We start from the raw sequence: 25,410 nt of genomic DNA, 5'->3' as shown, positions 1-25,410 counted from the left end.
GGAAATTGATTAATAAAAACAGATACTAACCTAGTTAGTTTGAAATTTAGAGAATCAGATATATTTTGGTGGGGCAGAGCCAAGATAGTGACAGGAGAAGATCCTCTCTTAGGTGCTCTGTCTTTTTAATATTTCAAAACTTATAAAATAAGGACTCTAACTAAATTTTTGAGAGACAGAAACCACAGAGGGATCCAGTGAGGCATTTCTCCAGCTCAAGGTAACCTGGAAAATAGTAGAAACACTCCACTCCACGGGGTTAGAGGGGCGGCCCACCAGAGTGAAGGAACTTCAGCCTCCTGGGGGCAGCCCCAGGAAGTCTGGGAACCACGGCTCCAGCAGTGGGGGCAGTTTCCTGATCAACACCCCAGGGAGCACTGGGCACAACTTGGGAGATCGGGGTTGTGGGGGTGGAGGGGGGCTCTGCCAGAGCAAGCTCATGAAGCCCAGGCCTCAGGGCACTCAGCAAGCAGTGTGGCCAGCAGCCAAGATCCAGGAAACAGAAGCAGGAGGAGTGGGTAAGCAGGAGCCCACAGACAATGGAGCCTTGAGTACTCAACCTAGGTAGGGGAGTAAAGAGAGACTTCTGAGGTCTGTCCTCTGTACCTGTAACAGGACTCTGTGGCTTTAAGGACATTCAGATCCTAATCACAGCCTAGGGCCCCCATAGAACAGCAAGGCCCCCCAACTCAGCCACATGGCAGAGGGGTGCACTTATGGTCCTTCACAGACCAGGAGGGAAGACAGAGCTTCACACATGGAGATCCTTGTGGGGGGGTGTCCCAATTATACTCAAAAGCTCAGGAAGCACCCCCAAACTAAACACAGGCTGGGGAAATGAGTAAACAGAGAATAAAGGAACACCATTGAGAAATGCATTGTCTATTATCTCAAGAAGGAGTAAAAATCTGAAGATGAGGAAGTATAAACTTCTGCATCTAAAGACTCCAAGAGAGATGAAAATTGGGCTCAGGCTATGACAGAGCTAAGAAATGATTTTGAAAATCAAATGAGGGAGATAGAAGAAAAATTGGGAAAAGAAATGAGAGAGAGAGAGATGCAGGAAAAACATGAAAAAGAAGTCAACAGCTTAGTCAGGGAGATCCAAAAAATGCTGAAGAAAATAACATGTTAAAAACCAGCATAGGTCAAGTGGATAAAACAATTCAAAAAGTTATTGAGGAGAAGAATACTTTAAAAAGCAGAATTGGCCAGATGGAAAAAGAAATAAGAAAGCTCTCTGAGGAAAACAAATCCTTCGGATATAGAATGGAACTGAGGGAAGCTGCTAATTTTATGAGAAATCAAGACACAATATTTCAAAACCAAAAGAATGAAAAATTAGAATAAAATGTGAAATATATCATTGAAAAAAACTGATCTGGAAAAAAGATTCAGGAAAGTTAATTTAAAAATTATTGGGATACCTGAAAGTCATGATCAGGAAAAGAGCCTTGACGTCATTTTTAAAGAATTCCTACAGGAAAATTGCCAGATATCCTAGAAGCAGAGGGCAAAATAGAAATTGAGAGAATCCACCAATCTCATTCTGAAAGAGATCCAAAAAAATAAACCCCAGGAATATTGTAGTCAAATTCCAGAACTCCCAAGTCAAAAAGAAAATATTACAAGCAGCCATAAGGACACAATTCAAATATCATGGAGCTGCAGTCAGGATCACACAGGACTTAGCAGCAACTACATTAAAAGCTTGTAGGACTTGGAATATAATATTCTGGAAGGCAAAAGATCTTGGAATGTGACTGAGAATCAACTACCTAGCAAAACTGAACATCTTCTTCCAGGGAAAAAGATGGACTTTCAATGAACCAAGGGAAATTCAAATGTTCCTGTTGAAACAGCCAGAGCTGAACAGAAAGTATGATCTTCAAGTACAGGACTCAGGTGGAGCATAGAGAATGCAGGAGAAGGGTAAAATATAAGGGACTTAATGATAATGAACTGCATGTATTCCTGCATAGAAAAATGATACTGATAATATTCATATGAACCTTCTCATTTAATAGAGCAGGTAGAAGGATTCCTTATAGATGAAGCACAGGAGAGAACTGAATTTGAAGATATAATATAGTGTAAAAATGGAGTCATTGGCTAAAAGAGAAATGTAATGGGATTAAGAGAAAGGAGAGGTGGAATAAACTAAGATATTTCATATAATAAGATTCAAATTTTTTTATTACAATGAGCTATTGCAATGATATGGATGGGGGGAAGGAAAGGAGAATGAGGGAAACTTCACTCTCATCAGAGGTGGCTAGGAGAGGAAACAGCATATATAGTCAATGGGGTATAGACATCTAGAGTAAGAAGGAGAGAAGGGGGACAGGGGGGAAGGTGGTGATGTAAGTGATGGAGGAGAGGATGGACCGTGGTGGAGAGTGGTCAGATATACACATTTTCTTTTTTTTATACTTCTTGCAAGGGGCTGGGATTGGATGGCCTGTCCAGGACCATAGGGCTGGGCGTATGCTGGGCCTAAGGGGTGGTATGTGGACTTGGGGGCCTCTTGGCCCTGGGTCCAGGGATCTGTCTCCTGTGCCATTCAGCTACCCTACAGCACATTTAAGAAGAGGGACAGAGTAAAAGGAGAGAGAAAATATAGTATGTAGTAGTGGGTAACTACAAATAGAGGAATTTGAGAACAGCAATAGCAGAGGTAGAAAAATATAGAACTAGCTTTTGTGATGGACTTATCATAAAGAATGTGATCCAAGGTGGAGCCAAGATGGCAACAAGAAGGGATCTAGTCTTAGGAGCTCTGTGATAAAATTCATCAGCTAAGGACTCTAACTAAACTTTCGAGAGACAGAACCCACAAAGGGACCCAGTGAGGCAGTTCTCCTATTCAAGGTAACCTGGAAAAGAGCAGAAAGGCTCTGGTCCCCGGGATCGGAGAGGCGGCCTGCCAGAGAGGTGGCCTGCTAGAGGCAAAGAACTTCAGCCTCCCGGAGGCAGCCCCAGGGTGCTGGGAATCTCAGCTCACAGCAGCGGGGGAGTCTCCTGAGCTGTACCCTGAGGACCACCGGGCACAAAGTGGGGGAACAGCAGGGGACCTCTGCCAGAGTGAGCACATGGAGCCCAGCCCTCAGGGCACATAGCCAGCAGCATGGTCTTTCCCTAGCCCTGATCCAGGAAACAGAAGCAGGTGGAGCCAGTAAGCAGGAGCCTCCAGGGCATGAGCCCATTGAACTGAGGGAGGGGAGTGAAGAGAGACTGCAGAGCTCTGTCCTTTGCCTCTGGAACAGGACTTTGGGGCTCTGACCACATTCAGATCCTGATAGCAGTCTAGACCCCCCCCATAGGACAGCAGCCCCCCCCCCCACCTCAGCCCCGTGGCAGAGGGAGGTGCTTATGGTCATTCACAGACCACGAGGGAGGACAGAGCCTCACACACTGAGACCCTTGTGGGAGTGTCCCAAAAGCTCAGGAAGCACCCCAAAACCAGGCCCAGGCTGGAAAAATGAGCAAGCAAAGAAACAAAAGGAAGACTATTGAGAAATATTTTGCAAATGAGCCCAAGAAGGATCAAAATACTCAGTCTGAAGATGAGGAAGCACAAGCTCCTGCATCTAAAGACTCCAAGAAAAACAGAAATTGGGCTCAGGCTATGACAGAGCTCAAAAAAGACTTAGAAAATCAAATGAGGGAGTTGGAAGAAAAACTGGAAAAGGAAAGGAGAGAGATACAGGAAAAACATGAAAATGAAGTCAGCAGCTTAGTCAAGGAAATCCAAAAAAAATGCTGAAGAAAATAGCATGCTAAAAACCAGCTTAGGTCAAATGGATAAAACAGTTCAAAAAAGTTATTGAGGAGAAGAATGCTTTAAAAAGAAAAATTGGCCAGATGGGAAAAGAGATAAGAAAACTCTCTGAGGAGAACAAATCCTTCAGACAAAGAATAGAATTCAGGGAGATTGATGAATTTAACAGAAATCAGGAATCAATACTTCAAAACAGAAAAAAAAATGAAAAGATTAGAAGAAAATGTGAAGTATCTCCTTGAAAAAAAGAACTGATATGGATAACAGACTTGGAAAAGATAATTTAAAAATTATTGGAATACCTGAAAGTCATGATCAGGAAAAGAGCCTTGACATCATTTTCAAAAAATTACTACAGGAAAATTTCCCTGATATTCTAGAAGTAGAGGGCAAAATAGAAATGGAGAGAATCCACCGATCCCCCAGAGAAAGAGATCCCAAAAAACCAACCCCTAGGAATATTATAGCCAAGTTCCAGAACTCCCAAGTCAAAGAGAAAATATTGCAAGCAGCCAGAAGGACACAGTTCAAATATCGTGGAGGTGCAGTCAGGATCACACAGGACTTAGCATCAACTACATTGGAAGCTCATAGGGCTTGGAATACAATATACCGGAAGGCAAAAGAGCTTAGAATACAGCCAAGAATGAACTACCCAGCAAGGCTGAATGTCCTCTTCCATGGAAAAAGATGGACTTTCAATGAACCAGGGGAATTTCAAATGTTCCTTTTGGAATGGCCAGAGCTGAACAGAAGGTTTGATCTTCAGATACAGTACTCAGGTGAAGCATGGAGATTGGAGGAGAGGGGGGAAATATGAGGGACTTAATGAGGATGAACTGTATGTGTTCCTGCATAGAAAAATGACACTGATAATACTCATATGAACCTTCTCAGTTAACAGAGCAGGTAGAGAGAGCTTTTATAGTTGAAGCACAGGAGAAAGCTGAATTCGAAGATAAAATATGGTGTAAAAATGGAGTCAATAGCAAAAAAGGGAAATGGAATGGGAGAAAGAAAAAGGAGAGGGGGAATAGTCCAAGATATTTCACATAAGATTTTTTTTTATTACAATGAGCTATTGCAATGATATGGAAGTGGGGAGGCAAGGGGGAATGAGGGAACCTTTGCTCTCATCAGAGATGGCTAGGAGAGGAAACAGCATATATACTCAATGGGGTATAGACATCCGGAGTAAGAAGGAGGAGGGAGCAGGGGGAAGGTGTGGGGATGTGAATAAAGGAGGAGAGGATGGACCATGGGGGGAGAGTATTCAGATATAACACATTTTCTTTCTTACTTCTTGCAAGGGGCTGGGATTGGAAAGCCTGCCCAGGACCACAGGGCCAGGTGGATTCTGGGCCTAAGGGGTGGTATGGGGGCTCAGGGCTTCTTGGCCCCAGGACCAGGGATCTGTCTGCTGTGCCACTCAGCGACCCTACAGCAGAGTCAGAGTGAAAGGAGAGAGAAAATAGAGTATATCGTAGTGGAGAAATAAGAAAGGAGGGAGTTGTGATCAGCAATGGCAATGGTCGAAAAATATGGAAATAACTTTTGTGATGGACTTACCATAAAGAATGAGATCCACCCATGACAGAGTTGTTGGTGTTGGAACAAAGACTGTAGCACATTTTTTGTTATTATTATTTGGGGGAGGGTGCAGGGCAAGTGGGGCTGGATGGCCTGCCTGGGGCCACATATCAGGGTGATCTTTGGGTGTCTGGGGCCAGATTTGGACCCAGGTGCTCCTGGCTCAAGAGCCAATGCTCTGTCTGTCACCCAGTCACCCATACTATTATTACTATTTTATTTTATTTTATTTTGGGTCTTTTTTTTTCTTTCTTTTTTTTGGTTTTTTCAGGGCAGTGGGGATCGGGTGGCTTGCATGTCACACGGCTGGGTGATTGTTGGGTTTATGAGGCTGGATATGGAGTCGGGTGCTAGTGGCTCCAGGGCTGGTGCTTCATCCATTGCGCCACTTGGCCATACCTACAATTATTACTATTATTTTTTTTATTTTAATTTTTTTCTCTCTCACATTTACTTTTTTTTGCCCAAGCAAGTCTATCTATATTCATGGGGGAGCAGGGGTATTTTGTTTACTTGTAAACAAGAATATTTTATTAATGTAAAAAAACATTTGTACAAAATGAGAATAAAAAATAAATTAAAAAAAAAAAGAATGTGATTCACCCATGACAGAGCTGGAGGTATTAGAGGTTGGGTGGCTTGCCTAGGGCCGCACAGCTGGGTGATTGTTGGGTGTCTGAGGTGGATTTGGATCTAGTTGCTTCTGGCTCCAGGACCTGTGCTCTGTCTGCTGTGCCACCTGGCTGCCCCTGCTATTATTACAATTATTATTTTATTTTATTTTATTTTATTTTGTTTTGTTTTGTTTTTTTGATTTTTTTGCAAGGCAACGCGGTTGGGATGCTTTACCCAGGGTCACACAACTAGGTGATTCTTGGGTGTCTGCAGCCAGATTTAGACTTAGGTGCTCCTGGCTCCAGGGCCGGTGCTCCATCCACTGCGCCACCCGGCTGCCCCTATTATTATTATTATTAATTATTATTATTAATTTTAATTTTTTCTCTTTCCTTTACTTTATTGCTGATGCGTGTCTGTATTTTTTAGGGGGATGGGGTAGTATGTTTACTCTTAAACAAGAATATTTTACTAATATATAAAAAAACATCATTTGTACAAAAATGAGAATAAATAAATTAAAAACTAAAAAAAAATTTAGAGAATCACAGTACCTCCAGTTTCAACCAGCTAATGTAAGTTACCTCCTTTTTTTTAAGGCAACAAAAACTTAACAACCTATACTTGTACCAACATCATCCAACCTCTAGAATAAAGTAGTACCTTCTTTAAAACCTGTCTTTTTTGATAAACACATTTCATTTAATAACTGAGTCTATGAGATTCTTAATGACGTTGTTTGTCCTTCATTCTTGAAGAAGACAATGACATAAGAGAGGTGATGCCATGACAAACACATGAATTGGATTTGAGTGAGGGGAACTGTGCTAAGACACCAGCCTCACTTTTTCCTCCAGAGCCCTGGTTTCCATGATCCAAGATGATTAAAGATGGCCCTGAGGATGATCCCGGATTCGAGGCAATCAGGGTTACATGATTTACCTAAGATCATACAACTAGTAAGTGTTAAATGTCTGAGGCTGGATTTAACTCCTGTACTCCTGACTCCAAGACCAGTGATCTATCACTGCCTACCTAGCTGCCCTTACCTCCTTATGGGAAGATGCTTTCAAAGAGAGAGTCTTATAATTTTACTTAATCAATTCTTTCATCTATTTGGAAAATATAATCCAAACACTATCAAAATCTCACTATTCTTTGAATGAGAATGAGGATAGTAAAAGTTCAAGCTAATACTGCCTTGAGAAATATTAGAATAAAGTCATGAAGTAATTAGAAATCATTTGTGACATAGTTGTAATGGGGAAATTTTGATATAATAGTTTTCAATTAGTATCTGCTCAGTTGGAGTTTATGCTTATTAGAATCAGTTTTTCATTGCCTTTATCCCCCCTCCCCACTAGCCAGTCCTAGCCTTAACCGTAGCAGGATCTTAAGATGCCTGTTGAATTTCACTGAACAGAATTAGTACAGATTAGTATAATGACTAAATGATCTAACTTACATTCTAGACTGAAAAAGTATGTGGACATTCCCAAGCAGGCTTATCCAACTATGCTTAGTCAAGTTTCAAAAGAGAGAACTTACTATTAATTTCCATTATCATGTAGACAGGAAAAGGAAAAATTCATTCAAAAACTAATAGCTAGGGGCAGTTAGGTGGTGCAGTGGATAGAGCACCGGTCCTGGAATCAGGAGTCCCTGCGTTCAAATCTGGCCTCAGTCACTTAATAATTACCTAGCTGTGTGGCCTTGGGCAAGCCACTTAACCCCATTGCCTTGCAAAAACCTAAAAAAAACCCTAATAGCTATTGTTATTGTGTTGTGATGAAGCCTCCTAAAAAACAGTTCTTGCCCCCTTTCTTCCTTATAAACTGATGTGTATATATATATATATATATATATATATATATATATATATATATATATATATATATCTGCATATATATATTTATTTATATATATGAGTCTATATATGTAAAGTGTGTGGATATACTATTTAGAAATAAAATAAGCGGGGCAGCTAGGTGGCGTAGTGTATAGAAACTGGCCCTGGAGTCAGGAGGACCTGAGTTCAAATGTCACCTCAGACACTTAATAATTACCTAGCTGTGTGGCCTTAGGCAAGTCACTTAACCCCATTGCCTTGCAAAAACCTAAAAAGAAAAACCCCAAAAAGAAAAAAAGGAAGCTATTGGTTTTAAATCACAACCACATAAATTTATCAATGGAGTAACTATTATGTGGGGAATCAAATATGGAAACTGTGTGTTTGTGTGTGCGTGTGTGTGTGTGTGTGTGTGTGTGTGTGTGTGTGTAAAGATGACAGGAAGAGAGAATAAGAACATATTATATGTGTCTGATTTTCCCAAATCCACTGAGATTAATTACAATAATAACTCATTGCTTAAGCCAACACCTCACTCTGTGTAACACTGACTCCAACTGTCCAGATATTTATGTTTTATCCCTCTCACTTGTAGATTAGGCAAACTGTACTTGCTCAAAATTTTTGCCTTAATTTTCTTGGCCCTGTTACTAAAGAAATGAAAAAATAATTTTAAGACAAATCTTAAATTAGCTAGCTGTGACCTTAATATGTTTAGCTTCTAAAGATCCACTAAGCCATATTTTTTTGTTGTTTCCATTTCTAAAGAAGTACATTTAGAAATTGCTTGGAACTGCACGGGTCAAATGACAGTATTTTTGATTCCTTTTGGATTAGTAATATTTGAAACTACAAAAGATCACAGATTTAGGAAGGGATCATCAAGTCCAGCCCCATCATTTCCCAGATCACATGGAAATTGTTTTCTCTCCCCTAAATGAGGGAAGTGACTTAGAGTTGACCTAAAGAAGCAACTACCATCCAATTTGAAAGAAAAGAGAATCTGAATTTTTCACTCCAAATGGAAGATGATGTTTTTGCTGAAGTCCATTCCTGGCATGTACATTTTTTAAAAAGTATTTCTAATTAAAAGGAATACTATACAAGAACTAAAAAAAAATATCATAAGTAAAAATCATTATATCAAAGCTGAAAAAAATGGCCAAACATTCACTAAAGTTCTATAATCAGAATAAGGTACATAAATGATTCTACAAATTGGCAAGACAGACTCCAGAGTATTTGATGATAATGGTTAAACAAGCAGAAAATAAAGCTCATTTTAGGAAAAGGAAAGAAAAATGTTATTTAGTGAGGTAAATTGCATTTAATATCAGAATTACATGAAACAAGAAAAATACAAGAATGATTTGAAATAAAATCTATAACAAGAAATTTCAGATATTTATCAGGACAAATAGCAAGTCAGAACATAGATGATAGCTACAAGGGCACAATTACTAGAAAACAAAGCAAGACATGAAAAAATCTAATATGTGAATATACTAAAATTTAGAACAGTGCTATGTATCCTGTGTGCACTCAATAAATATTTCAGTAATTTTTCAATCCTTTCACTTTCAAATATTTATTAAGGACTAGCTGTATGCAGAACACTGTGGTTTAAACGGGAGAAATACATTTTAAAATTAAAATTTATTTTCATATATATATATGTATATATATATATATATATATATATATATTTCTAAATCACAGTTACTCCTCTTAAAACTGAGAAAGAGGGGTGGTTAGGTGGCACAGTGGATAGAGCATCGGCCCTGGAGTCAGGAGTAGCTGACTTCAAATCTGGCCTCAGGCACTTAATAATTACCTAGCTGTGTGGCCTTGGGCAAGCCACTTAACCCCATTTGCCTTGCAAAAAAAAAAAACTAAACTAAAAAAAAAACTGAGAAAGAATGAAAACAAAATTCCTGTTATTAAAAGTGAATTGTTTTGCAATTGTGTCCAACTCTTCACTACCTCATTTGAGTTTTCTTGGCAAAGATACTGGAATGGTTAGCCATTTCCTTCTCCAGTTCATTTTACAGATGAGGAAGCTGAGACAAGTACAGTTAAATGACTTGTCCAAGACTACACAGCTAGCAAGTGCCCAAGATCAGATTTGAATACAGGTCTTCTTTACCCTAGGCCCAATACTCTACTGCATCTTCTAGAAGTCCTGTTACAACTATGTATAGTCAAGCAAAATAAATTTCTTTTTTCTATATCATATTTATTATACATATATACACATATTATATGTATAACCTACAGACATAGACATGTATATGTATAATCATAGAATGTGTGTATTTATCAACATTCTCTGAGTCAGTTCCTTCTCCACTGGGGGGATCAGATAGCATTTGTCATGTTGAGTCTTCTGTAATGGTGATTGGTCTTCTTTTTTCTTGTAAATATTGATCCTATTCTATAAATTGTTCTGTCATTTTTTTTCTTCATTCTAAATCATTCTAAATCCTTTCAAACATGTCTTACCAGTTTTCCAAGCTGTCATGTTTGTCATTTCTTTTTTTAAATATAAATATTTTGTTTGTTTTCAATTATAATACAATGACAGTTTCTACTTATTTTTATAATGTTTAAAATTTTGTAATTTTTCCCCAATCTCCTTTCCCCCCCACAGAAGGCTGTCTGATAATCTTTACATTGTTTCTATGCTATACAATGATCAAAATTGAATGTGTTGAGAGAAAAATTATATCCTTGAGGAAAAAGTAAAATATAAGAAATAGTAAAATCACATAGTACATAAACTGTTTTTAAATTGAAGGTAATAGTCTTTGGTCTTTGTTTAAACTCCACAGTTCTTTCTTTGGATACAGATGATATTTGCCAAAATTGCCCCTGATTATTGCATTAATGAAATGAGTAAGTCCATTGAGGTTGATCTTCATCTTGCTATTATGGTGTACAATGTTCTGGTCCTACTCATTTTGCTCAGCATCAGTTCATGCAAGTTTTTCCAGGCTTCTCTGAATTCCCATCCCTCCTGGTTTCTAGTAGCACAAGAGTGTTCCATCACATACATGTACCACAATTTCTTCAGCCATTCCCCAATTGATGGACATTCACTCAATTTCCAATTCTTTGCTACCACAAACAGAGCTGGTTTTGTACAAATGATGTTTTTACCCGTTTTCATGATCTCTCCAGAATATAGAACCAGTAGTGGTATTGTGGGATCAAAGGGTTATGCACAATTTTGTTGCCCTTTGGGCATAATTCCAAATTGCTCTCCAGAAAGGTAGGATCAGTTCATAGCTCCACCAGCAATGTGTTGGTCCCAGATTTCCCATGTCCCTTCCAACATTGATCATTGTCCTTTCTAGTCATATTGGTCAATCTGAGATGAGTGAGTTAGTACCTCAGATATGCTTTAATTTGCATCTCTCAAATCAGTAATAATTTAGAGTAATTTTTCATATAACTATATATAGCTTTGATTTCCTCATTGCATTTGTATATCCTTTTACCATTTGTCATTTGGGGAATGGCTTTTTTTTTATAAATTTGATTCAGATTTCTATAGATTTTAAAAATGAGTCCTTTGATAGAAATACTAGTTGTAAAAATTGTTGTCCAATTTACTATATTTCTTTTGATCTTGGTTTCAGTAATTTTGTTTGTACAAAAGCTTTTAATTTGATATAATCAAAATTATTTAGTTTGTTTTTAATGATGTTTTCCATATCTTCCTTGGTCATAAACTGCTTCCCTTTCCATAGTTTCCTTGAATTCCTAGTTTGCTTATAATATTGTCTTTTATGTCTAAATTCTGTACCCATTTTGATTTTATTGTGGTATAGGGTGTGAGATATTGGTCTAATTCAAGTTTCTGCCATAGTAACTTTCAATTTTTCCAACAATTTTTTATCAGAGAGAGAGTTCTTATTAGGTTTATCAAACCACAGATTACTATAATCATTTCCTACTATCTCTTTTGCACCTAGTCTGTTCAACTGATCCACCACTCTATTTCTTAGACAGTACCAGACAGTTTTAATGACTGATACTGTATAAGATAATTTTAGATCTGGTAAGGCTAAGCCACTTTCTTTTTGCATTTTTTTCATTAAATCCCTATAGGTTCTTTACTTTTTGTTTCTCCAAATGAATTTAGTTACAGTTTTTTCTAGCTCATTAAAGCAATTTTTTTGGAAGTTTGATGGATATGGCTCTAAATGATTAGTTTAATTTAGGTGGAATTGTCAGATTTATTATATTAGCTTGGCCTATCCATGAGCAATTGATATTTACACACTTACTTAAATCTGATTTTATTTGTGTGAGAAATATTTTATAGTTGTTTTCATAGAATTTCTGAGTCTGCCTTGGTAGGTAGACTCCCAAGTATTTTATATTATCTAAAGTTCCTTTAAATGAGTTTCTCTTTCTAGTTCTTGCTCCTGTATCTTGCTATTAATATATATATATATATATATATATGTATATATATACATATATATATACACATATATATATGTATATATATACATATATATATATATATATATATATATATATATATATATATATATATATATAAGTGCTGAGGATTTATGAGGGCTCATTTTATATACTGTGACTTTGCTGAAGTTGCTCATTGTATCTAAAAGTGATTTAGATGAATTTTTAGGATTCTCTAGGCATGCCATCATGTCATCTGCAAAGAGTGAGATATTTTTTGTCTTCCCAATTCTAGTTCCTTCAATTTCTGTTTCTCTGAAGTTAGCATTTCTAATACAATATTGAATAATAATGATGATAATAGGTATCCTCATTTCACCCCTGATCTTATTGGGAATGCCTCTAGCCTTTTCCCCTTTGCATATAATGCTTGTTGATAGATACTGCTTATCATTCTAAGGAGCAATCTATTTATTCCTATGCTCTCTAATCTTTTTAGTAAGAATAAATGCTGTATTTTGTCAAAGGATTTTTCAACATCTATTGAGATAAATCATATGATGTCTGTTAGGTTTGTTATTTATATAGTCAATTATGCTAACAGTTTTCCTAATATTGAACCAACCCTGTATTTCCTAGGATAAATCCTGCTTGGTCATGGTGTATTATCCTAACTTGCTGTAATCACTTTGCTAAGATTTTAAGATTTTTGCACTATATTCATTAGGGAAATTGGTCTATAATTTTCTTTCTCTGTTTTGACTCTTCCTGGTTTAGATATCAGCACCATATTGCTGTCATAGAAGGAGTTAGACCAAGTTCCATCTTCCCCTATTTTTCCAAAGTGTTTATATAGAATTGGAACCAATTCTTCCTTAAATGTTTGATAGAATTCATTTGTGAATCCATCTGGTCCTGGAGATTTTTTTCTTAGGGAGTTCAATAATGGCTTATTGAATTTCTTTTTCTGAGATAGGGTTATTTTTAGGTAATTAATTTCCTCTCCATTTAACCTGGGCAACTTATATTTTTGAAAATATTCATCCATTTCACTTAGATTATCAAATTTATTGGCATAGATTTGGGCAAAATAATTCCAAATTATTACTTTAATTTTTTCCTCATTGGTGGTGAGTTCACCTTTTTCATTTATGATACTAGTGATTTGATTTTCTTCTTTCTTTTTTTTAGTCAAATTACCCAAAGGTTTATCAGTTTTATTGGTTTTTCATAAAACTAGTTCTTGGTTTTATTTATTAGTTCAATAGTTTTCTTGCTTTCACTTTTATTAATTTCTCCTTTAAATTTTAGAATTTCTAATTTGGTATTTAATTGTAGGTTTTTAATTTGTTCTTTCTTCAATTTTTTTTAGTTGTGTGCTTAGTACATTGATTTCCTATTTCTCCATTTTATTCATGTAAACGTTTAAAGATATAATATAACCCCTAACAACTGTCTTGGTTATATTCCAGAAGTGTTGGTATGTTGACTCATTATTTTCATTATCTAGGATGAAATCATTAATTCTTTCTATAATTTGTTGTTTGATCCACTTTTTATTTAAAATGAGGTTATTTAGTTTCCAATTAGTTTTAAGTCTATCTCTCCAGGGCCAATTATTGCATATGATTTATATGATTTATATTGCACTATGATATGAGAAGGAAGTATTCACTATTTCTGTCTTTCTGTATTTGATTTTAAGGTGTTTATGCCCTAGTACATGGTCACTTTTTTGTGTAAGTGGCACTTACTGCAGGGGGAAAAAAGGCTCTTCCTTTTTATTCCCATTCAATTTTCTTCAAAGGTCTAACATGTTTAGGTGTTCTAACATTCTATTTACCTCCTTAACTTCCTTCTTGTTTGGGTTATGGTTAAATTTATGTAAATCTGAGAGAGGGATGTTAAGGTCTCCCACCAGTAGAGTTTTGCTGTCTATGTCCTCCTGTAACTCATTCACCTTCTCCTCTAAGAATATAAATGTTCTACCATTTGTTGCAAATATATTTAATATTAAAATTGTTTAATTGTCTATGGTACCTTTTAGGAGGATATAGTTTCCTTCCTTATCTCTTTTTCATCCACTTTGTCTGAGATAAGACTTGCTTCCCCTGCCTTTTTCACTTCAGCTGAAGCAAAATATATTTTGCTCCAACCTTTTACCTTTACTCTATATGTATCTCTCCACTTCAAATGAGTTTCTTTCTTTTAGAGAATAATTTTCTTCATTTACCTTTTGCAACTCTTTTCTAATTGTTCAGTTCTATTTTTTGAAGCTTTCCATTTGCCCAATTGTATTTTCCAACGATTTATATTCTTGTTGCAGGGTGTTAATTTTCTCTTGAGTTTCTTTTCCAAGTTTTTTCAATTGATTTTTAAACTCCTTGATCTCTTCTAAGTATTTTTGTGCTAGAGATAAATTCATATTCTCCTCAGAAGGTCTAGCTCTCTCTGAGTTAGGATCTTTGCTGTCAAGGTAGCTTTCCATAGACCCCCTTTTAAATGGCCTTTATTCATTTTCCTAGGATCTTGTGTTTGGGGAGGGATTAGTTCACAGATCTGTGGTACTGAAATCCCTAGAGGCTTAGCTCACCGGTTTTAGTAACTCCAAGTGGGCTGGCAAGTAGGGGATGCTAGACATTTTCTCTGGAGTGTTTGTGACCTTGATTTATGGCCTACTCCCTAGGCCTGGGGGGGGGGGGGGTGGTGGGAGGGGAGCAGGGTCTGGACTATTTTTGCACAATGTGTGCTGCACCCTTGGGCTATATAATTAATCTCCTTATTCTACTGGGAGAGATCTGCTGCCCACACCTGAGCCTTGGGGGTGGGAGGGAGGGGGGCTGTTACTGTGCTTGTTCTAGGAAGAGTCACTTTCTCCCACAGGGTTGGCAGGGGAGGGCTCTGAACTGGAAACATGGGGACTCCACTGAAAATATGGGGCTCATGGCCCTGGTCTTCCAGACCAGCTAAGTTGAGCGGATTGATGTCTAGCCTCACTCTGCAGCTCTCCTGCTCGCTACACTGGAACTCTCCCTCCAGCCCTGCTGGAGCTCTCCCACCTGCTGTTCACAAAGCCAAACCTTCCATGGCTTTTCTCAGGTTAGTCCTTGGGCCACAACCCTCCACCCCTGAGCTGACTCTCTGTTCTCTGTCCCAGCTCACACACACTCCCCTGAGACAGTTCTTGTTGGTAGATATTCTCCTAGCTTCTTTTTCTGGGTTTTATCAATCAAAATTCTGTCAAGAGCCTTGATCCACATTAGCTCTGAGGGAAAGCCAGGAGACCTTAGGGCAAGGCTTGACTTCTCTCCGCCATCTTGGCTGGAAGTGTCTTGTTGGTTATTTCTTTTTTTTAAATTTTTTAAATTCTTATTTTTTTTAGGTTTTTGCAATTTAATTGGAGTTAAATGGCTTGCCCAAGGCCACATGACTAGGTAACTATTAAGTGTCTGAGGTCAGATTTACACTCAGGGACTACTGACTCCAGGGCTGGTGCTCTATCCACTATGCCACCTAGCCACCCCTTGTTTGTCATTTCTTACAGCAAAATAGTATCCCATCACATACATTTAATTTGTTCAACCATTCCATAATTGATGGATAGCTCCTCAGTTTCCAATTGTTGCCATCAAGAAAAAGAAATGTAAAATTTTTGTACATATGGGTTCTTTTCCTCTTTAATTGTTCTCTTTGGCTGTATAGATACATAGCAGTGGTTTTGCAGTGTCGAAGTATATGCATAATTTAATAACTTTTTGGACATTGGTTCAATATGGTTGAATCAGCTCACAGTTTCCCTTCTCCCTAGGATCTGGCAATTTCCTTCTTTGTCAGCTTCATCACTTTCCTGGGTTTGATGAATCTCATGAAATGAGATGAGATGAGATGAATTATTTTTCTTTGAATGTCACTAATTATTCGTGAATTTGAAATTTTTTCTTTCATATGGTTGATAGTTTAGATTTCTTTCTCTGAAAATTACCTATCCTTAACTTTTAACCACTTATCAATTGGAGAATGGCTCTTATTCTTTTAAATTTCAGCCCATTCTCTATATATATCGCAGAAATAAGACAAGGGAAACTTCTTCTAAAGATTTTTCTAATTATTGATTTCTCTTCTAATTTTAGCCACATTGGGTTGTTTACACAATAAAGTTTTCTACTTTTATGTCATCAGAATTAATCAATTTATCTCCAGTGACCCTCCTTATATCATTTTGTCACGAACTCTTCTCCTTTCAATAGGTCTAACTGATTTCTTCTTTTCTCCTCTATCTTTTTTCCAACATCACCTATTATGTCTAAGTGATGTATCCATTTGGAACTTCTCTTTATATATGATATGAGATGTTAGACTATAGCTATTTTTTTGTACATACTGCTTTTAAGTTTCCCCAACAGTTTTTTTTATTAATTAGTAAATTCCCAATCCAATAGCTAGGATCTTTATATTATCAAATACTAAATTTCTATGCTCCTTTGTTTCTAATTATGCATGCCTAATTTATTCAATTCTTTCATTCTTAAGCAATACCATTTTTTACTGATTTGTAGTATAGTTTGAAATCTAGTATTCCTAGGCCCCTTTCCTTCTCATGATTTTTGTCAATTCATTTGAATTCCTTCAATCTTTTGTTCCTTCAAGTGAATTTTGCTGTTTTTTTCAAGTTTTATTAAAGTCTTTGGCAGATGGATATGATATTGAATAAATAAACTAATTTTGGTAAAATTGTCATTTAATTAAATTGACTTAGATTACTCATTATAAATAAATATTTCTCCAATTATATTTATCTTTATTTTTGTAAAGAACAGTTTATAATTATATTCATCTAATTCTGTGTGTATCATCAGGTAGAATCTTAATAAGTGGAATATTCCCAGTAAAATCCTTACAGGGTAATATTCCTAGTGGAGTTCTCTCAGGTTAAGAAATATTATGAGAAACAAACTATTATTATTGAACTATTTCTAGAAAGACCTTGCATTCCAAAAAAGAAATTCATGAGTCACCTGCTTTATGATAAGACTGTGTTTGTAAACTGGGAGGACAATCTAACCATAGACATTACTTCATTAAGATAGTGATGAAAGTCCCAAGTTAACCTCATCATCTAGTTGGAAAAATATTATGAAAACATTTCACTCTTTTCTTTGTGCCTATAGCTGGAGGAAATTTTCCTGGAATGAGATTTCCTCGAATACCTCTAGAAATCCAGCCAATGGGTTAAAGAAGAATATGGTTAGGGAGGGGGTCCTGCATTAGCACCTATATAATTTTGCTTGATTGTCCTTTAGGTGCAACTTATTTTATCACAAATCTGCCCTTCTCTTGAGAAAAGCAAATAAAGCTTTCTTTTGCTCAGACTAGTCTCTGAAAAGTTTCTTTAGTTTATCACACACACACACTAAAACTATGCAATTTGGATAGGGCTATCCCTGCTCTCTTGGAACTTATAATTCCAAAATTATACAAAATACTATGTAGTAGATTTATTTGAGGTATTCTTCTAATCATCTTTTTCAACCCTCTTTGTTGCCATATATAGACTTTCCTCCTGACCTGTATTGTTTTTATTGAATACCACAACTAGTTATATTTATTTTTAAAAATTATTTTGTTATTATTATTATGAAATATGAATTGAAGGAAGGCAAGAGTGGAAGTAGGTATATCTATCATCCAGGCAGTGGGTAAGGAAGCTTGACAGTGAGATATCTAGATAGGACAGTTCCAATGAGAGTTGGAATTTAGGTCTGAGTTCCACATTATCATGTGATAATGAATAAAATGGTCAAGGATCACAATATTGGAAGGGGAGGGCTATGAGCAGACCCTTAGTGAACAGTCTTTTTTAAAAAAGTTAGCAAAATGATGTGAATTCAGAAGAGAAATGCAAAAGTAGTAAGCTTTTGAGGAGAAAAAACAGCTGCTATCTATATAGTGAGCAGTCAGAAATAGGAGGGCTAAAGTCAGACTTTGCAAGAGTACAACCAGAAATAGACTGGACTGGAAACTAGATGAAGGAAGAACCAGTGTTCTGGAACTGGTCAAGAGTAGGCATTAAGTGACTGGGTGAGTTGGATGACTCTGAGACGAGTATTACCTAGGTTATTGACAATGAGAACAGGTTTTTGGAGATATAACCAGAATGGTAAGCATACTCAGGGTTACAGGAATTTCAAGGATCAAAGCAAACAGAAAGTACAAAGCTAAATAGACAAACAGCTAGATTGTTCAGTAGATAGTGTGCTAGGTTTACAGAAGACTCATCTTCCTAAGTTTAAATCCAGTCTCAGACAGTTACTAAGTACGTGACCCTGGGCAAGTCAATTAACCCTTTTTGTCTCAGCTTTTTTCACATGTAAAATGATGGGGGAAAGAAATAGCAAATGACCTCAATATCTTTGCCAAGAAAATCTAGTGAGGTCATGAAGAGTTGGAAATGACTGAAAATTACTGAACAGCAAGAAGAATAAAAGGACAAGATAAGTAAATAGTCAAGAATGCCAGAAAGCAAAGCAAAGAATGAGGTAATTTCAATATTTATCCAGAAAATTAGGAAACCAATGGAAACACAAGGTTCCAAAAATATAAGAAAAAAGGAATCAGGGATATTGATGAAATACAATTAGTGACATCCCCACTCTGGGCTAATTCCCCAACCTCACTATTACTTCTTATTTAGTTCTGCGGAGTGTAACTAATTCTCCCCTCAGTGTTATTAGGGGATAGTTTCTCTATTACTGTTCTTCCTAAGTTCCTATCTGATATGTTCCTCATTGATTATCAGCTGTCTGTCCAGACTTAATTTTAGGAAATAGATATTCACTAAGGTGTTATATATAGAACTATTTTGTACAAAATTAATTCCTTTAAATATCTATGGCATATTCTCCTACAAACATAGAAAGCTGTAGGAAAAGAGGGATCAAACTTATAGACTTCATGTTGACCAAGGATAAATGCATAACTCCTAATTATTGGAAGTCATTTTGTTTCTGTCTGGATTCATCCTGAAATTTCCAGGAGATGAAATTCTCTTTTGTCTTTCAAGGGTAGGTCAACTGAAGAGTTCTGAAGATGACTTTCTTCTATGTAGCTAGTTTATTTATTTATTTTTTCATTCTGTCACTCAGTTCCTGAGTAGATGCTACTATCATTTGCTACTGTTTTAGGGACACTGCTACATATGGCAAATCTAAATCTTCTGAGTTTTTGATGTTTATAAAGTTATCCTTTGGCAAATATAAACACAGAAGCCTCAATTCTCAGTTATTAGCAAAAGGTCTGACTCCTCTACATGTTTAACTGACTCATATCACCATGGGATATGGATAAATCTAATAATGTATCTAATTCTTTCAAGTAATCACAATAAATGTTCACATAGCATTATCTGATTCAATTAATGTCTTAAAGGACATTCTTCCCAAACTGATTAAGATCTTATTTGTAATAAATTTGTACATTTGATTGTATGATTGATTAGATAGAGGTATGGAAGACTTGCTCACATCTAGTTTATACCTTTGCTTTACTGATTGGTTGTGTTAATTATGAGCATCTTGTTAGTTATGTTCCTAACATACTCAAAGAGTATTTTTATTGTGAAAAAAAGAAGTCAGGTTTATCTGAGAATTTGTAAAACAGCTGACTGGCTGAGAAGGTAAGGGGAGGGGGAGATGTGGAGAATATTGACATTTATTAAATAATACTACATCTCTTTATGCAGAATTAAACAGATCCAGGCAATAATTTGAATAACTGCATCAGATTGTCTCTACCTAAGTAGAGTGAGATAGAGAATTGATTAATTATTTCCTGGAATTAATCAATGAGAAAATCCAATCTGCATGATTGAAGGATGAAGCACCTACTTTATTTTTTAAGAATATGATTTTATTTCTAAATAATTTGAAAAATAGCTCCATATTCCCTTTATGTGTCCATAAAAGAATTATAGAGCTGGAAGAGAACTTTCAGTTCAACTAATCCAACCCTTTCATTTACAAATGGCAAAACCGAGACACAGAAAAGGCAAAATAACTTTATGAAGTGTGATGCCATGTTAAGATTTCTTGTAGCAGGATTTTCATTGTTTAGTTGAAAAGGATAGTTTCTGCTTAATGTGCAATCAAACTCTCATCTCCTGAAAAGAGTTTCCTGATAAATTAAATTCATAGAATCAAGAGTAAAAGAATAAGGAAATTCTATTCCAAATATCCACTCAGCTCAGAAATAAAAAAATATGGATTAGGAATCAGAAACATCAGACTAGAAAAAAGTACTCCCATAAAAGATTAGTTTATTTTGATGATACTAAGCTTTGTTTATTTGAAACTTATAGTAAAGAATGAAAAATAAATATTCTTAGTGCAATAAGGTAGCAGCTATATTTATACTTGTAACTCCTGGACCCAACAAACCCTACTCCACAGGTTACCTAAAAGGTTAATTTTGTGAGAAGAAAAAACCTCTGAAATTATGGAATATCAAAATAAAGATAACACTATTAAATAACATATTGAAATATTTCCACCACAATAAACATGTTATTTCTTATATTGTTCTATATGTTTGTGTGTTGCAGATAGGAAGGAGGGTGAAGGAAAAGAATGTGGAAGACAGGCAGATAAATGGACAGTGGTAGAAATAAATTGACAAAATAATCATTGAAAACAAAAATGAAGGTCTATTCCTATTTAGAATAATTGCTAAATAAGGTTGGACTAGATTACTGAGTCATGAGATTTGGGGGTAATATTTGTTTTGGTTTGGAAATTTTGGCAAATCATTGTTAATGAGACATTTAGACCATTGTCCTTTGATATTTTTAAGGAATTATGACTGAATAATAAAGAAAATTGAGTGAATTGTCTTGGGAAAAATAAGATCTAATTTAGATCTTAGTCAAAACAACCTTTGGAAAGCATAACATTTTGTGATCTTTCTAGGACTTCTGGACTTTTTTTAAAAGCTAGAGACTAGATTTTTTCAACAGAATTTGTTCTCAAAGTCACAGAATTTCAGATATTTAAGCTCATTCAGTCTAACTTCCACATTCCATTGTCAAGGAAACCAAATGTGTCAAGGAGTAAAATGAGTGGTCTCACATTTCCAAGCTGATGAAAAGTAGAATTGAGACTTGAACCCAAATAAAGTGCTATTAGATTAAGAATGTTCACATCAGTGAAGTTTGTTTTAATGTGTTGAACTCATAATTACATGAAAGTTTAATAGTGAGCCAGTTTGAAAGCATGGTGAGGAACTTGCAGTGAAATTAGAAAACTCTATTAAAAAAACAAACATATCTAAGGGAAAGATTTCCTTGATCTATGGGGGATGTTATGCTTGTATATTCACAAATCATCTTCCAATATTGGGCATTATTCTCTGGTTTGCTCTAGCCAATTAACATGACTCTCTCTTTCGGAATCACTTTAAAAAAACCTTCATAAATATTGCTAAGAGTTTTTGATGTTTTACTTCCCAGAGGAATGTGGACATGGTGAGATAATGCATATGTCTGCTTTCTGGGACCTTCCATCTAATATTTTCCATCAATTTGACCTTTTAATCAATTTTCTAGTTCAGTGTTCTTTTGAGGGGCTGAAGAGAGATTATTATTGTCAGCACAATAGTTGAAAATATGCTTTGCCTGAATAGTTAAAACTCACTTAAAATATAGAAAATACAACACAGTTGCTACCTCTCAGTGGCTAATGGTAGGAACTACTTTATTAATTAGGGAATTTAATAAGACCATTTAATAAGGAATTTAACAAGACCATTTAATAAGGGATTTAATAAGAGCAAAATGTTATATTTATCACTCTAAATTGTTTTAATTAGGGGGAAAAACAATTTAGAGAGAGAAATATAACATTTTGGTCTTATTAAATCCCACTCCCTCCCCCAAGACAAGAGTTTAGAAGCTAACATAATAGATTTGATTATCTGTAAGAGATCTTTTATGGGTGGAATTATTTAGTAGAAGACAACCAGGACATCCTCTACTTAAAACTGAGAAATCTACATTCCTCATAATGAGTAATTTTTTTTGTCATATGAAAAACTTCATAATTTAAATAGAATGAAGCAATGCTTTCTTTAAATGGGTATTTGTTGAAAGCAAAAGTTTTCAAAAGAAGAAATTATGACCTATCAAAAACCATTTGAGGGGCCGCTAGGTGGTGCACTGGATAAAGCACTGGTCCTGGAGTCAGGAGTATCTGGATTCAAATCCAGTCTCAGACACTTAATGATTACCTAGCTGTGTGGCCTTGGGCAAGCCACTTAACTCCAGTTGCCTTACAAAAACCTAAAAAACAAACAAACAAAAAAAACATTTGAAAAAAAGCTCCAGATCATTAATAATAAAGAAAATGAAAATGAAGTTCCAAAATATTCTAAAACATTAAAAAAGCATAATTTTATAGGAGAAAAAAATCTGGAATGAATGGACAAATTATGTCATTTGAATATAATCATTTAAAAATTTTTTTTCTTAAAGAATTTGCCTTGGGGTAGCTAGGTGGCCCAGTGGGTAAAGCACCAGCCCTAGAGTCAGGAGAACCTGAGTTCAAATTAAACTTCAGACAGTTACTAATTACGTAATTATGTGACCTTGGGCAAATCATTTAACCCCTTTGCCTTGAAAAAAGCAAAAAAAAAAAAAGAAAAGAAAAGAATTTGCCTTTGAGATTTGAAGTGAAAAAATGTTAAAGCTTATTTAAACAAATGTAGAATGAACTAAGAAGGATCAAGAGAATATGCAAAATCAAATGGAAAGAACACTGGCTCTGATTTCAGTGAATAAGGATCCCAATCACTTCTGATTTTTGTTAATCTTGAGCAGTTACTGAGCCTCACTAAGTTTCAATGTTCTCCCTTATAAAACAGGTGCATTAGACTAAATGACATTTTGAAGTCAGTCCCTGCTCTGTACTTATGTTCTTTGAAGACTGATAAGTCTTACATTGATGACAATGATTGATATTTATCTGAAAAAGCTAATAATGAAATATATTCCCTTCCTCAGTAAAAAGATGAAATACCAACAGTTCACACTATTAGACATACAGTTTGATGTGTTCATTTTGTTAGTCAGTTTAACCTGGTTTTTGTTGATAAGTGGAAAGGTACATGGGAAAATAGGGGCATGAGTATTTGAAAAAGATTATTAAAATATTAAAAATAAAAATTAGCCAATATAGATTTAAAAATATTTGTTAAGTGCTTAGTCTATAAATACCACAATTTAATCTGTAATACAAATTGCTTTCTCATTGATTTAAACAACATATTCTCAATACAGTATTATAGATAGATAATAAAGAAATAATAATCTCTAGATAGAAATTAGGAATATTTTTCCATTTTTCCAAATAAAAGTCTAGGGGCTGTTGCCCTAGTGTTTTCCTTTTTTAATGTTTTATATTTTCACACCAACACACACACACACACACACACACACACACACACACAAACACATGTACACATGCTTGCACAAAGTCATAAATATTTTAAGCTATTATTCAATAAATAAATGAATCCCTAAACTTTTAAAGCATTGATATCAATATTTCCAACAACAAACATGATTATTATTTCTTCAACCCAGATTAGGTTTATGACCAGGCAAAGTTAATGGTCCTTAGAAAGCTAACTATTAAAGGAGAAAGATAATAAGTTACTCTCAAACAAGAGTTTGAGCTATCTTTTGAGTATCCTTTAAGTTACTCTCTTCTTTACCTTTCCATCTTCTATAGAGAAAGTAGTATCTGCACTGCTTTCTCAGGCTATTTACTCTACCCATCCCCTTGGTCCTAGTCCCTCCTTTCTCCTCCAGGACTTTACTTCAAGGTCATTATCTTACTTTATATACTTTAATTCTCTTCTTTGTCAGTTGTCCCTTCCCACAAATCTGCAGTCTCATCAATTCTAAAAAAAAAGGAAAAAATAAATATTATTCCTATAAAGTTATCACCTCATTTTTCTCTTTTTCATTTACCTCAGATTACATTGACTTTTTTTCCATTTCAGTACTTATGGACTCATAATGAGTTTATGAGCCATTAAAACACCCAGATCTTTTTCAGACAAATTGCTCCTTAACCATTTCTTCTCCTATCACGTTCTCAGGAGATTTTTTTTTTAACTCATAAATATGATTTTACATTTATTCCAATTGAGAGCCCTAGTATTATACTTTTATGTTCTAACCTGCTAAGATCTTTCAGTATTCTAACCCTGTAACCTAGTATATTGGTTATCTGTCACAAGTTTGTGTCATCTGAAAATTTGATAGCCTTAATATTTAAAAGTTTATCTATGTTATACTGATAAATGCCACATCAAACATGGATGTCTGGCACAACATACAGGAGACATCATGTGAAGTTAATATGAGAATACACTCTTCCCAATTACAATTATATCAATTTATAATCTTATGAAGATGATGACCAAATTTACAAGTAGCTGGTGATCTCGTTTCACTTTCAAAGAACAAGGCTACCTCTCTCTCTCTCTCTCTATAAGAATTTTAGGGATAGCTCTGGAAGTTTCTTATGGGTCTTTCTCTAATGTTAATGATCAGAGTCCCTGTTCTTGTGTGTTCACTCCACTATTCACTGCCCCCCCCACAGCAGCAACTAAATTCTTATAAGTCAATTAATACTGAATTATAGCAATATAGAAAAATCAGAAGCATAAGCATTTTCCTTTCAACAACTTGGGGTGAGGGGATGCATAGATACTTTTCACTTTCCCACCAGTGGATTCAGCCTTAATTCAGTTGATTTACTCTTCTGACCTGTTAAATCCGATAAGAATGTAGTAGTCTCTAATTTGCTTCAGCTAAAAACTCTTTGGAAGAGTAAAAACAGAGGCAAAGAGCAGAAGCCTATAGTCCTAAGTCACAAGATGACCCCAGATGAAAATGGTCCAAGATATTTCTCTTTATTTCTCCTCATATGAATTTTGACAAATAGGGATTCAGACCAAAATGTTCTAGATCTGACTGACAAGGGTCTTTTGAATGCACGTACCTTCCAACCTCATAGCCTAATAAAAAGGGTCTCTTCATAACTTCATAAATTAGGTAGCATACTGATACCAGCTATTTCTCAAA

The sequence above is a fragment of the Macrotis lagotis genome, chromosome X (assembly GCF_037893015.1).
Source record: "Macrotis lagotis isolate mMagLag1 chromosome X, bilby.v1.9.chrom.fasta, whole genome shotgun sequence".
Classification (NCBI taxonomy): Eukaryota; Metazoa; Chordata; class Mammalia; order Peramelemorphia; family Peramelidae; genus Macrotis; species Macrotis lagotis.
This window is presented reverse-complemented; position numbering follows the sequence as displayed.